This window comes from Plectropomus leopardus, chromosome 21 (assembly GCF_026936395.1).
Source record: "Plectropomus leopardus strain MGB_pleo_1.0 chromosome 21, ASM2693639v1, whole genome shotgun sequence".
Classification (NCBI taxonomy): Eukaryota; Metazoa; Chordata; class Actinopteri; order Perciformes; family Serranidae; genus Plectropomus; species Plectropomus leopardus.
Window position 1 is genome coordinate 5,566,591 of NC_142196.1, and position 13,688 is coordinate 5,580,278.

The following is a 13,688-nucleotide window of genomic DNA, read 5'->3' on the forward strand; positions in this document are numbered from 1 at the left end:
GTTTTCTCACAAACCAGCTGTGGAATGTGATCCAAGACGTCCATTTGCAATAACACATCGCAGTTGAACTCATTAGATATGGTGGTCAGAGGTCACTGTGACCTTGCGTCTGTCTCATTTCTTTCTTTCAAAACTACTTTGATGTGCAAAACATCCGTTGTTAAGTATTAGTTTACTTGGTTTATTGAGATAGCCAGTGAGGGTCTCTATTTCACATTATCTTCTTTGTCATTGGTGGTGTTGTATGCTCTCCGTATCACATCATCTGTATAGAAAATATGTCTGGCAATATGATTTGAGCAGACCAAGGTGTAATGGTTCCATGGTGTAATGGTTAGCACTCTGGACTCTGAATCCAGCGATCCGAGTTCAAATCTCGGTGGGACCTGTCTTTAAGGAGATTAAGGAAAGGAAAGTATGCAATCTCCACGTCCCACTTCATCCCAACCCGAGGTGTCACGGAAGCAGGGCTCCGCCTTGAAAGTTCTCTCCTAACAACTCACAGCAACTAAATACGATGGATGGTTTGCACTCTGGACTCTGAATCCAGCGATCCGAGTTCAAATCTCGGTGAGATCTGCCTTTATGGAGACTAAGGAAAGGAGAGTATGTATGTTGGAAGTCCACATCACCACTCGTGTCACGTCAAGCAGCCTTTCGTGTCCTGTGCAGTGTACTTCTTAGGACGCTCTGGTCCCCAGACTTTGCTGTGCAATGACTGCTCTTGACTTTGGCACCACTATTTGATACAGAACTGCAGACATGCAGGCAGCAGCACAGAGGAGGAGAGAGGAGAAACCTTCTGCTTCGAGGGGGGTTACATCACAACTCACAGCAACTAAATACGATACAGTTCCTGGCTTTCGTGTGATATTTAACGTGGGCAAAAAGTGTTGATGTGCATTTCCGACCCTCGTTAAACTTCATGTAGAAAACAAAATGAATCGTCAAATATGTGTACTGTACTGCCAAATCTGATTTGATTGGGATAATTCTGAGCTGGGTCCAGCTCTACATGTATGTCTGCTTCATTGCACCTGAAGCAGCTCTGAAATTGTCCTTAGGTAATGAAAGACAAGACTTATCTGTCACAGTTTTCATGTAGAGTAATAATGACGAGAATATTGCTATCAATGCCTGTAGCGTCTGTCATTTTTAATTGGAAAAAAGAAAAAAAAAAATTTTTTTTCCTTCAGATTTTCATATTTTTGAGTCAGGATGGCCGAGCGGTCTAAGGCGCTGCGTTCAGGTCGCAGTCTCCCCTGGAGGCGTGGGTTCGAATCCCACTTCTGACAGTAGGTGTTTTTCGCTAGAGCCAGTGCTTGTAACTTGATATTAGGAAGCCAAAGTCAGCAGTTTTCTCACAAACCAGCTGTGGAATGTGATCCAAGACGTCCATTTGCAATAACACATCGCAGTTGAACTCATTAGATATGGTGGTCAGAGGTCACTGTGACCTTGCGTCTGTCTCATTTCTTTCTTTCAAAACTACTTTGATGTGCAAAACATCCGTTGTTAAGTATTAGTTTACTTGGTTTATTGAGATAGCCAGTGAGGGTCTCTATTTCACATTATCTTCTTTGTCATTGGTGGTGTTGTATGCTCTCCGTATCACATCATCTGTATAGAAAATATGTCTGGCAATATGATTTGAGCAGACCAAGGTGTAATGGTTCCATGGTGTAATGGTTAGCACTCTGGACTCTGAATCCAGCGATCCGAGTTCAAATCTCGGTGGGACCTGTCTTTAAGGAGATTAAGGAAAGGAAAGTATGCAATCTCCACGTCCCACTTCATCCCAACCCGAGGTGTCACGGAAGCAGGGCTCCGCCTTGAAAGTTCTCTCCTAACAACTCACAGCAACTAAATACGATGGATGGTTTGCACTCTGGACTCTGAATCCAGCGATCCGAGTTCAAATCTCGGTGAGATCTGCCTTTATGGAGACTAAGGAAAGGAGAGTATGTATGTTGGAAGTCCACATCACCACTCGTGTCACGTCAAGCAGCCTTCGTGTCCTGTGCAGTGTACTTCTTAGGACGCTCTGGTCCCCAGACTTTGCTGTGCAATGACTGCTCTTGACTTTGGCACCACTATTTGATACAGAACTGCAGACATGCAGGCAGCAGCACAGAGGAGGAGAGAGGAGAAACCTTCTGCTTCGAGGGGGGTTACATCACAACTCACAGCAACTAAATACGATACAGTTCCTGGCTTTCGTGTGATATTTAACGTGGGCAAAAAGTGTTGATGTGCATTTCCGACCCCTCGTTAAACTTCATGTAGAAAACAAAATGAATCGTCAAATATGTGTACTGTACTGCCAAATCTGATTTGATTGGGATAATTCTGAGCTGGGTCCAGCTCTACATGTATGTCTGCTTCATTGCACCTGAAGCAGCTCTGAAATTGTCCTTAGGTAATGAAAGACAAGACTTATCTGTCACAGTTTTCATGTAGAGTAATAATGACGAGAATATTGCTATCAATGCCTGTAGCGTCTGTCATTTTTAATTGGAAAAAGAAAAAAAATTTTTTTCCTTCAGATTTTCATATTTTTGAGTCAGGATGGCCGAAGCGGTCTAAGGCGCTGCGTTCAGGTCGCAGTCTCCCCTGGAGGCGTGGGTTCGAATCCCACTTCTGACAGTAGGTGTTTTTCGCTAGAGCCAGTGCTTGTAACTTGATATTAGGAAGCCAAAGTCAGCAGTTTTCTCACAAACCAGCTGTGGAATGTGATCCAAGACGTCCATTTGCAATAACACATCGCAGTTGAACTCATTAGATATGGTGGTCAGAGGTCACTGTGACCTTGCGTCTGTCTCATTTCTTTCTTTCAAAACTACTTTGATGTGCAAAACATCCGTTGTTAAGTATTAGTTTACTTGGTTTATTGAGATAGCCAGTGAGGGTCTCTATTTCACATTATCTTCTTTGTCATTGGTGGTGTTGTATGCTCTCCGTATCACATCATCTGTATAGAAAATATGTCTGGCAATATGATTTGAGCAGACCAAGGTGTAATGGTTCCATGGTGTAATGGTTAGCACTCTGGACTCTGAATCCAGCGATCCGAGTTCAAATCTCGGTGGGACCTGTCTTTAAGGAGATTAAGGAAAGGAAAGTATGCAATCTCCACGTCCCACTTCATCCCAACCCGAGGTGTCACGGAAGCAGGGCTCCGCCTTGAAAGTTCTCTCCTAACAACTCACAGCAACTAAATACGATGGATGGTTTGCACTCTGGACTCTGAATCCAGCGATCCGAGTTCAAATCTCGGTGAGATCTGCCTTTATGGAGACTAAGGAAAGGAGAGTATGTATGTTGGAAGTCCACATCACCACTCGTGTCACGTCAAGCAGCCTTTCGTGTCCTGTGCAGTGTACTTCTTAGGACGCTCTGGTCCCCAGACTTTGCTGTGCAATGACTGCTCTTGACTTTGGCACCACTATTTGATACAGAACTGCAGACATGCAGGCAGCAGCACAGAGGAGGAGAGAGGAGAAACCTTCTGCTTGAGGGGGTTACATCACAACTCACAGCAACTAAATACGATACAGTTCCTGGCTTTCGTGTGATATTTAACGTGGGCAAAAAGTGTTGATGTGCATTTCCGACCCCTCGTTAAACTTCATGTAGAAAACAAAATGAATCGTCAAATATGTGTACTGTACTGCCAAATCTGATTTGATTGGGATAATTCTGAGCTGGGTCCAGCTCTACATGTATGTCTGCTTCATTGCACCTGAAGCAGCTCTGAAATTGTCCTTAGGTAATGAAAGACAAGACTTATCTGTCACAGTTTTCATGTAGAGTAATAATGACGAGAATATTGCTATCAATGCCTGTAGCGTCTGTCATTTTTAATTGGAAAAAGAAAAAAAAATTTTTTCCTTCAGATTTTCATATTTTTGAGTCAGGATGGCGAGCGGTCTAAGGCGCTGCGTTCAGGTCGCAGTCTCCCCTGGAGGCGTGGGTTCGAATCCCACTTCTGACAGTAGGTGTTTTTCGCTAGAGCCAGTGCTTGTAACTTGATATTAGGAAGCCAAAGTCAGCAGTTTTCTCACAAACCAGCTGTGGAATGTGATCCAAGACGTCCATTTGCAATAACACATCGCAGTTGAACTCATTAGATATGGTGGTCAGAGGTCACTGTGACCTTGCGTCTGTCTCATTTCTTTCTTTCAAAACTACTTTGATGTGCAAAACATCCGTTGTTAAGTATTAGTTTACTTGGTTTATTGAGATAGCCAGTGAGGGTCTCTATTTCACATTATCTTCTTTGTCATTGGTGGTGTTGTATGCTCTCCGTATCACATCATCTGTATAGAAAATATGTCTGGCAATATGATTTGAGCAGACCAAGGTGTAATGGTTCCATGGTGTAATGGTTAGCACTCTGGACTCTGAATCCAGCGATCCGAGTTCAAATCTCGGTGGGACCTGTCTTTAAGGAGATTAAGGAAAGGAAAGTATGCAATCTCCACGTCCCACTTCATCCCAACCCGAGGTGTCACGGAAGCAGGGCTCCGCCTTGAAAGTTCTCTCCTAACAACTCACAGCAACTTCATACGATGGATGGTTTGCACTCTGGACTCTGAATCCAGCGATCCGAGTTCAAATCTCGGTGAGATCTGCCTTTATGGAGACTAAGGAAAGGAGAGTATGTATGTTGGAAGTCCACATCACCACTCGTGTCACGTCAAGCAGCCTTCGTGTCCTGTGCAGTGTACTTCTTAGGACGCTCTGGTCCCCAGACTTTGCTGTGCAATGACTGCTCTTGACTTTGGCACCACTATTTGATACAGAACTGCAGACATGCAGGCAGCAGCACAGAGGAGGAGAGAGGAGAAACCTTCTGCTTCGAGGGGGGTTACATCACAACTCACAGCAACTAAATACGATACAGTTCCTGGCTTTCGTGTGATATTTAACGTGGGAAAAAGTGTTGATGTGCATTTCCGACCCCTCGTTAAACTTCATGTAGAAAACAAAATGAATCGTCAAATATGTGTACTGTACTGCCAAATCTGATTTGATTGGGATAATTCTGAGCTGGGTCCAGCTCTACATGTATGTCTGCTTCATTGCACCTGAAGCAGCTCTGAAATTGTCCTTAGGTAATGAAAGACAAGACTTATCTGTCACAGTTTTCATGTAGAGTAATAATGACGAGAATATTGCTATCAATGCCTGTAGCGTCTGTCATTTTTAATTGGAAAAAGAAAAAAAAATTTTTTTCCTTCAGATTTTCATATTTTTGAGTCAGGATGGCCGAGCGGTCTAAGGCGCTGCGTTCAGGTCGCAGTCTCCCCTGGAGGCGTGGGTTCGAATCCCACTTCTGACAGTAGGTGTTTTTCGCTAGAGCCAGTGCTTGTAACTTGATATTAGGAAGCCAAAGTCAGCAGTTTTCTCACAAACCAGCTGTGGAATGTGATCCAAGACGTCCATTTGCAATAACACATCGCAGTTGAACTCATTAGATATGGTGGTCAGAGGTCACTGTGACCTTGCGTCTGTCTCATTTCTTTCTTTCAAAACTACTTTGATGTGCAAAACATCCGTTGTTAAGTATTAGTTTACTTGGTTTATTGAGATAGCCAGTGAGGGTCTCTATTTCACATTATCTTCTTTGTCATTGGTGGTGTTGTATGCTCTCCGTATCACATCATCTGTATAGAAAATATGTCTGGCAATATGATTTGAGCAGACCAAGGTGTAATGGTTCCATGGTGTAATGGTTAGCACTCTGGACTCTGAATCCAGCGATCCGAGTTCAAATCTCGGTGGGACCTGTCTTTAAGGAGATTAAGGAAAGGAAAGTATGCAATCTCCACGTCCCACTTCATCCCAACCCGAGGTGTCACGGAAGCAGGGCTCCGCCTTGAAAGTTCTCTCCTAACAACTCACAGCAACTTCATACGATGGATGGTTTGCACTCTGGACTCTGAATCCAGCGATCCGAGTTCAAATCTCGGTGAGATCTGCCTTTATGGAGACTAAGGAAAGGAGAGTATGTATGTTGGAAGTCCACATCACCACTCGTGTCACGTCAAGCAGCCTTTCGTGTCCTGTGCAGTGTACTTCTTAGGACGCTCTGGTCCCCAGACTTTGCTGTGCAATGACTGCTCTTGACTTTGGCACCACTATTTGATACAGAACTGCAGACATGCAGGCAGCAGCACAGAGGAGGAGAGAGGAGAAACCTTCTGCTTCGAGGGGGGTTACATCACAACTCACAGCAACTAAATACGATACAGTTCCTGGCTTTCGTGTGATATTTAACGTGGGCAAAAAGTGTTGATGTGCATTTCCGACCCCTCGTTAAACTTCATGTAGAAAACAAAATGAATCGTCAAATATGTGTACTGTACTGCCAAATCTGATTTGATTGGGATAATTCTGAGCTGGGTCCAGCTCTACATGTATGTCTGCTTCATTGCACCTGAAGCAGCTCTGAAATTGTCCTTAGGTAATGAAAGACAAGACTTATCTGTCACAGTTTTCATGTAGAGTAATAATGTGAGAATATTGCTATCAATGCCTGTAGCGTCTGTCATTTTTAATTGGAAAAAAGAAAAAAATTTTTTTCCTTCAGATTTTCATATTTTTGAGTCAGGATGGCCGAGCGGTCTAAGGCGCTGCGTTCAGGTCGCAGTCTCCCCTGGAGGCGTGGGTTCGAATCCCACTTCTGACAGTAGGTGTTTTTCGCTAGAGCCAGTGCTTGTAACTTGATATTAGGAAGCCAAAGTCAGCAGTTTTCTCACAAACCAGCTGTGGAATGTGATCCAAGACGTCCATTTGCAATAACACATCGCAGTTGAACTCATTAGATATGGTGGTCAGAGGTCACTGTGACCTTGCGTCTGTCTCATTTCTTTCTTTCAAAACTACTTTGATGTGCAAAACATCCGTTGTTAAGTATTAGTTTACTTGGTTTATTGAGATAGCCAGTGAGGGTCTCTATTTCACATTATCTTCTTTGTCATTGGTGGTGTTGTATGCTCTCCGTATCACATCATCTGTATAGAAAATATGTCTGGCAATATGATTTGAGCAGACCAAGGTGTAATGGTTCCATGGTGTAATGGTTAGCACTCTGGACTCTGAATCCAGCGATCCGAGTTCAAATCTCGGTGGGACCTGTCTTTAAGGAGATTAAGGAAAGGAAAGTATGCAATCTCCACGTCCCACTTCATCCCAACCCGAGGTGTCACGGAAGCAGGGCTCCGCCTTGAAAGTTCTCTCCTAACAACTCACAGCAACTAAATACGATGGATGGTTTGCACTCTGGACTCTGAATCCAGCGATCCGAGTTCAAATCTCGGTGAGATCTGCCTTTATGGAGACTAAGGAAAGGAGAGTATGTATGTTGGAAGTCCACATCACCACTCGTGTCACGTCAAGCAGCCTTTCGTGTCCTGTGCAGTGTACTTCTTAGGACGCTCTGGTCCCCAGACTTTGCTGTGCAATGACTGCTCTTGACTTTGGCACCACTATTTGATACAGAACTGCAGACATGCAGGCAGCAGCACAGAGGAGGAGAGAGGAGAAACCTTCTGCTTCGAGGGGGGTTACATCACAACTCACAGCAACTAAATACGATACAGTTCCTGGCTTTCGTGTGATATTTAACGTGGGCAAAAAGTGTTGATGTGCATTTCCGACCCTCGTTAAACTTCATGTAGAAAACAAAATGAATCGTCAAATATGTGTACTGTACTGCCAAATCTGATTTGATTGGGATAATTCTGAGCTGGGTCCAGCTCTACATGTATGTCTGCTTCATTGCACCTGAAGCAGCTCTGAAATTGTCCTTAGGTAATGAAAGACAAGACTTATCTGTCACAGTTTTCATGTAGAGTAATAATGACGAGAATATTGCTATCAATGCCTGTAGCGTCTGTCATTTTTTAATTGTAAAAAAGAAAAAAAAATTTTTTTTCCTTCAGATTTTCATATTTTTGAGTCAGGATGGCCGAGCGGTCTAAGGCGCTGCGTTCAGGTCGCAGTCTCCCCTGGAGGCGTGGGTTCGAATCCCACTTCTGACAGTAGGTGTTTTTCGCTAGAGCCAGTGCTTGTAACTTGATATTAGGAAGCCAAAGTCAGCAGTTTTCTCACAAACCAGCTGTGGAATGTGATCCAAGACGTCCATTTGCAATAACACATCGCAGTTGAACTCATTAGATATGGTGGTCAGAGGTCACTGTGACCTTGCGTCTGTCTCATTTCTTTCTTTCAAAACTACTTTGATGTGCAAAACATCCGTTGTTAAGTATTAGTTTACTTGGTTTATTGAGATAGCCAGTGAGGGTCTCTATTTCACATTATCTTCTTTGTCATTGGTGGTGTTGTATGCTCTCCGTATCACATCATCTGTATAGAAAATATGTCTGGCAATATGATTTGAGCAGACCAAGGTGTAATGGTTCCATGGTGTAATGGTTAGCACTCTGGACTCTGAATCCAGCGATCCGAGTTCAAATCTCGGTGGGACCTGTCTTTAAGGAGATTAAGGAAAGGAAAGTATGCAATCTCCACGTCCCACTTCATCCCAACCCGAGGTGTCACGGAAGCAGGGCTCCGCCTTGAAAGTTCTCTCCTAACAACTCACAGCAACTAAATACGATGGATGGTTTGCACTCTGGACTCTGAATCCAGCGATCCGAGTTCAAATCTCGGTGAGATCTGCCTTTATGGAGACTAAGGAAAGGAGAGTATGTATGTTGGAAGTCCACATCACCACTGCGTGTCACGTCAAGCAGCCTTTCGTGTCCTGTGCAGTGTACTTCTTAGGACGCTCTGGTCCCCAGACTTTGCTGTGCAATGACTGCTCTTGACTTTGGCACCACTATTTGATACAGAACTGCAGACATGCAGGCAGCAGCACAGAGGAGGAGAGAGGAGAAACCTTCTGCTTCGAGGGGGGTTACATCACAACTCACAGCAACTAAATACGATACAGTTCCTGGCTTTCGTGTGATATTTAACGTGGGCAAAAGTGTTGATGTGCATTTCCGACCCCTCGTTAAACTTCATGTAGAAAACAAAATGAATCGTCAAATATGTGTACTGTACTGCCAAATCTGATTTGATTGGGATAATTCTGAGCTGGGTCCAGCTCTACATGTATGTCTGCTTCATTGCACCTGAAGCAGCTCTGAAATTGTCCTTAGGTAATGAAAGACAAGACTTATCTGTCACAGTTTTCATGTAGAGTAATAATAGCGAGAATATTGCTATCAATGCCTGTAGCGTCTGTCATTTTTAATTGGAAAAAGAAAAAAAATTTTTTTCCTTCAGATTTTCATATTTTTGAGTCAGGATGGCCGAGCGGTCTAAGGCGCCATGCGTTCAGGTCACAGTCTCCCCTGGAGGCGTGGGTTCGAATCCCACTTCTGACAGTAGGTGTTTTTCGCTAGAGCCAGTGCTTGTAACTTGATATTAGGAAGCCAAAGTCAGCAGTTTTCTCACAAACCAGCTGTGGAATGTGATCCAAGACGTCCATTTGCAATAACACATCGCAGTTGAACTCATTAGATATGGTGGTCAGAGGTCACTGTGACCTTGCGTCTGTCTCATTTCTTTCTTTCAAAACTACTTTGATGTGCAAAACATCCGTTGTTAAGTATTAGTTTACTTGGTTTATTGAGATAGCCAGTGAGGGTCTCTATTTCACATTATCTTCTTTGTCATTGGTGGTGTTGTATGCTCTCCGTATCACATCATCTGTATAGAAAATATGTCTGGCAATATGATTTGAGCAGACCAAGGTGTAATGGTTCCATGGTGTAATGGTTAGCACTCTGGACTCTGAATCCAGCGATCCGAGTTCAAATCTCGGTGGGACCTGTCTTTAAGGAGATTAAGGAAAGGAAAGTATGCAATCTCCACGTCCCACTTCATCCCAACCCGAGGTGTCACGGAAGCAGGGCTCCGCCTTGAAAGTTCTCTCCTAACAACTCACAGCAACTAAATACGATGGATGGTTTGCACTCTGGACTCTGAATCCAGCGATCCGAGTTCAGATCTCGGTGAGATCTGCCTTTATGGAGACTAAGGAAAGGAGAGTATGTATGTTGGAAGTCCACATCACCACTCGTGTCACGTCAAGCAGCCTTTCGTGTCCTGTGCAGTGTACTTCTTAGGACGCTCTGGTCCCCAGACTTTGCTGTGCAATGACTGCTCTTGACTTTGGCACCACTATTTGATACAGAACTGCAGACATGCAGGCAGCAGCACAGAGGAGGAGAGAGGAGAAACCTTCTGCTTCGAGGGGTTACATCACAACTCACAGCAACTAAATACGATACAGTTCCTGGCTTTCGTGTGATATTTAACGTGGGCAAAAAGTGTTGATGTGCATTTCCGACCCTCGTTAAACTTCATGTAGAAAACAAAATGAATCGTCAAATATGTGTACTGTACTGCCAAATCTGATTTGATTGGGATAATTCTGAGCTGGGTCCAGCTCTACATGTATGTCTGCTTCATTGCACCTGAAGCAGCTCTGAAATTGTCCTTAGGTAATGAAAGACAAGACTTATCTGTCACAGTTTTCATGTAGAGTAATAATGACGAGAATATTGCTATCAATGCCTGTAGCGTCTGTCATTTTTTAATTGGAAAAAGAAAAAAAATTTTTTTCCTTCAGATTTTCATATTTTTGAGTCAGGATGGCCGAGCGGTCTAAGGCGCTGCGTTCAGGTCGCAGTCTCCCCTGGAGGCGTGGGTTGAATCCCACTTCTGACAGTAGGTGTTTTTCGCTAGAGCCAGTGCTTGTAACTTGATATTAGGAAGCCAAAGTCAGCAGTTTTCTCACAAACCAGCTGTGGAATGTGATCCAAGACGTCCATTTGCAATAACACATCGCAGTTGAACTCATTAGATATGGTGGTCAGAGGTCACTGTGACCTTGCGTCTGTCTCATTTCTTTCTTTCAAAACTACTTTGATGTGCAAAACATCCGTTGTTAAGTATTAGTTTACTTGGTTTATTGAGATAGCCAGTGAGGGTCTCTATTTCACATTATCTTCTTTGTCATTGGTGGTGTTGTATGCTCTCCGTATCACATCATCTGTATAGAAAATATGTCTGGCAATATGATTTGAGCAGACCAAGGTGTAATGGTTCCATGGTGTAATGGTTAGCACTCTGGACTCTGAATCCAGCGATCCGAGTTCAAATCTCGGTGGGACCTGTCTTTAAGGAGATTAAGGAAAGGAAAGTATGCAATCTCCACGTCCCACTTCATCCCAACCCGAGGTGTCACGGAAGCAGGGCTCCGCCTTGAAAGTTCTCTCCTAACAACTCACAGCAACTAAATACGATGGATGGTTTGCACTCTGGACTCTGAATCCAGCGATCCGAGTTCAAATCTCGGTGAGATCTGCCTTTATGGAGACTAAGGAAAGGAGAGTATGTATGTTGGAAGTCCACATCACCACTCGTGTCACGTCAAGCAGCCTTTCGTGTCCTGTGCAGTGTACTTCTTAGGACGCTCTGGTCCCCAGACTTTGCTGTGCAATGACTGCTCTTGACTTTGGCACCACTATTTGATACAGAACTGCAGACATGCAGGCAGCAGCACAGAGGAGGAGAGAGGAGAAACCTTCTGCTTCGAGGGGGGTTACATCACAACTCACAGCAACTAAATACGATACAGTTCCTGGCTTTCGTGTGATATTTAACGTGGGCAAAAAGTGTTGATGTGCATTTCCGACCCCTCGTTAAACTTCATGTAGAAAACAAAATGAATCGTCAAATATGTGTACTGTACTGCCAAATCTGATTTGATTGGGATAATTCTGAGCTGGGTCCAGCTCTACATGTATGTCTGCTTCATTGCACCTGAAGCAGCTCTGAAATTGTCCTTAGGTAATGAAAGACAAGACTTATCTGTCACAGTTTTCATGTAGAGTAATAATAGCGAGAATATTGCTATCAATGCCTGTAGCGTCTGTCATTTTTAATTGGAAAAAGAAAAAAAATTTTTTTCCTTCAGATTTTCATATTTTTGAGTCAGGATGGCCGGCGGTCTAAGGCGCTGCGTTCAGGTCGCAGTCTCCCCTGGAGGCGTGGGTTGAATCCACTTCTGACAGTAGGTGTTTTTCGCTAGAGCCAGTGCTTGTAACTTGATATTAGGAAGCCAAAGTCAGCAGTTTTCTCACAAACCAGCTGTGGAATGTGATCCAAGACGTCCATTTGCAATAACACATCGCAGTTGAACTCATTAGATATGGTGGTCAGAGGTCACTGTGACCTTGCGTCTGTCTCATTTCTTTCTTTCAAAACTACTTTGATGTGCAAAACATCCGTTGTTAAGTATTAGTTTACTTGGTTTATTGAGATAGCCAGTGAGGGTCTCTATTTCACATTATCTTCTTTGTCATTGGTGGTGTTGTATGCTCTCCGTATCACATCATCTGTATAGAAAATATGTCTGGCAATATGATTTGAGCAGACCAAGGTGTAATGGTTCCATGGTGTAATGGTTAGCACTCTGGACTCTGAATCCAGCGATCCGAGTTCAAATCTCGGTGGGACCTGTCTTTAAGGAGATTAAGGAAAGGAAAGTATGCAATCTCCACGTCCCACTTCATCCCAACCCGAGGTGTCACGGAAGCAGGGCTCCGCCTTGAAAGTTCTCTCCTAACAACTCACAGCAACTAAATACGATGGATGGTTTGCACTCTGGACTCTGAATCCAGCGATCCGAGTTCAAATCTCGGTGAGATCTGCCTTTATGGAGACTAAGGAAAGGAGAGTATGTATGTTGGAAGTCCACATCACCACTCGTGTCACGTCAAGCAGCCTTTCGTGTCCTGTGCAGTGTACTTCTTAGGACGCTCTGGTCCCCAGACTTTGCTGTGCAATGACTGCTCTTGACTTTGGCACCACTATTTGATACAGAACTGCAGACATGCAGGCAGCAGCACAGAGGAGGAGAGAGGAGAAACCTTCTGCTTCGAGGGGGGTTACATCACAACTCACAGCAACTAAATACGATACAGTTCCTGGCTTTCGTGTGATATTTAACGTGGGCAAAAAGTGTTGATGTGCATTTCCGACCCCTCGTTAAACTTCATGTAGAAAACAAAATGAATCGTCAAATATGTGTACTGTACTGCCAAATCTGATTTGATTGGGATAATTCTGAGCTGGGTCCAGCTCTACATGTATGTCTGCTTCATTGCACCTGAAGCAGCTCTGAAATTGTCCTTAGGTAATGAAAGACAAGACTTATCTGTCACAGTTTTCATGTAGAGTAATAATGACGAGAATATTGCTATCAATGCCTGTAGCGTCTGTCATTTTTTAATTGGAAAAAAGAAAAAAAAAAATTTTTTTTCCTTCAGATTTTCATATTTTTGAGTCAGGATGGCCGAGCGGTCTAAGGCGCTGCGTTCAGGTCGCAGTCTCCCCTGGAGGCGTGGGTTGAATCCACTTCTGACAGTAGGTTTTTTTCGCTAGAGCCAGTGCTTGTAACTTGATATTAGGAAGCCAAAGTCAGCAGTTTTCTCACAAACCAGCTGTGGAATGTGATCCAAGACGTCCATTTGCAATAACACATCGCAGTTGAACTCATTAGATATGGTGGTCAGAGGTCACTGTGACCTTGCGTCTGTCTCATTTCTTTCTTTCAAAACTACTTTGATGTGCAAAACATCCGTTGTTAAGTATTAGTTTAC

The 13,688-nt window shown here is 43.7% G+C and overlaps 18 non-coding genes across 18 annotated transcripts; all 18 read left to right on the forward strand.

Annotated features, from left to right (window-relative positions):
* Positions 1 to 316: 316 nt before the first annotated feature.
* trnaq-cug (transfer RNA glutamine (anticodon CUG)) lies at positions 317 to 388 on the forward strand. The gene has a single exon. It is a non-coding gene; the product is annotated as a tRNA-Gln (tRNA).
* An 824-nt stretch (positions 389 to 1,212) lies between these two features.
* Positions 1,213 to 1,295, forward strand: trnal-cag (transfer RNA leucine (anticodon CAG)). The gene has a single exon. It is a non-coding gene; the product is annotated as a tRNA-Leu (tRNA).
* A 376-nt stretch (positions 1,296 to 1,671) lies between these two features.
* trnaq-cug (transfer RNA glutamine (anticodon CUG)) lies at positions 1,672 to 1,743 on the forward strand. Its single transcript has one exon. It is a non-coding gene; the product is annotated as a tRNA-Gln (tRNA).
* An 819-nt stretch (positions 1,744 to 2,562) lies between these two features.
* Positions 2,563 to 2,646, forward strand: trnal-cag (transfer RNA leucine (anticodon CAG)). Its single transcript has one exon. It is a non-coding gene; the product is annotated as a tRNA-Leu (tRNA).
* Positions 2,647 to 3,022: 376 nt separating this feature from the next.
* Positions 3,023 to 3,094, forward strand: trnaq-cug (transfer RNA glutamine (anticodon CUG)). Its single transcript has one exon. It is a non-coding gene; the product is annotated as a tRNA-Gln (tRNA).
* Positions 3,095 to 3,912: 818 nt separating this feature from the next.
* Positions 3,913 to 3,994, forward strand: trnal-cag (transfer RNA leucine (anticodon CAG)). Its single transcript has one exon. It is a non-coding gene; the product is annotated as a tRNA-Leu (tRNA).
* Positions 3,995 to 4,370: 376 nt separating this feature from the next.
* On the forward strand, positions 4,371 to 4,442 carry trnaq-cug (transfer RNA glutamine (anticodon CUG)). The gene has a single exon. It is a non-coding gene; the product is annotated as a tRNA-Gln (tRNA).
* An 819-nt stretch (positions 4,443 to 5,261) lies between these two features.
* Positions 5,262 to 5,344, forward strand: trnal-cag (transfer RNA leucine (anticodon CAG)). Its single transcript has one exon. It is a non-coding gene; the product is annotated as a tRNA-Leu (tRNA).
* Positions 5,345 to 5,720: 376 nt separating this feature from the next.
* On the forward strand, positions 5,721 to 5,792 carry trnaq-cug (transfer RNA glutamine (anticodon CUG)). Its single transcript has one exon. It is a non-coding gene; the product is annotated as a tRNA-Gln (tRNA).
* Positions 5,793 to 6,611: 819 nt separating this feature from the next.
* trnal-cag (transfer RNA leucine (anticodon CAG)) lies at positions 6,612 to 6,694 on the forward strand. Its single transcript has one exon. It is a non-coding gene; the product is annotated as a tRNA-Leu (tRNA).
* A 376-nt stretch (positions 6,695 to 7,070) lies between these two features.
* trnaq-cug (transfer RNA glutamine (anticodon CUG)) lies at positions 7,071 to 7,142 on the forward strand. Its single transcript has one exon. It is a non-coding gene; the product is annotated as a tRNA-Gln (tRNA).
* An 823-nt stretch (positions 7,143 to 7,965) lies between these two features.
* trnal-cag (transfer RNA leucine (anticodon CAG)) lies at positions 7,966 to 8,048 on the forward strand. Its single transcript has one exon. It is a non-coding gene; the product is annotated as a tRNA-Leu (tRNA).
* A 376-nt stretch (positions 8,049 to 8,424) lies between these two features.
* On the forward strand, positions 8,425 to 8,496 carry trnaq-cug (transfer RNA glutamine (anticodon CUG)). The gene has a single exon. It is a non-coding gene; the product is annotated as a tRNA-Gln (tRNA).
* Positions 8,497 to 9,316: 820 nt separating this feature from the next.
* Positions 9,317 to 9,401, forward strand: trnal-cag (transfer RNA leucine (anticodon CAG)). The gene has a single exon. It is a non-coding gene; the product is annotated as a tRNA-Leu (tRNA).
* A 376-nt stretch (positions 9,402 to 9,777) lies between these two features.
* trnaq-cug (transfer RNA glutamine (anticodon CUG)) lies at positions 9,778 to 9,849 on the forward strand. Its single transcript has one exon. It is a non-coding gene; the product is annotated as a tRNA-Gln (tRNA).
* Positions 9,850 to 10,667: 818 nt separating this feature from the next.
* trnal-cag (transfer RNA leucine (anticodon CAG)) lies at positions 10,668 to 10,749 on the forward strand. Its single transcript has one exon. It is a non-coding gene; the product is annotated as a tRNA-Leu (tRNA).
* A 376-nt stretch (positions 10,750 to 11,125) lies between these two features.
* Positions 11,126 to 11,197, forward strand: trnaq-cug (transfer RNA glutamine (anticodon CUG)). The gene has a single exon. It is a non-coding gene; the product is annotated as a tRNA-Gln (tRNA).
* Positions 11,198 to 12,473: 1,276 nt separating this feature from the next.
* trnaq-cug (transfer RNA glutamine (anticodon CUG)) lies at positions 12,474 to 12,545 on the forward strand. The gene has a single exon. It is a non-coding gene; the product is annotated as a tRNA-Gln (tRNA).
* The last annotated feature ends 1,143 nt before the right edge of the window (positions 12,546 to 13,688 follow it).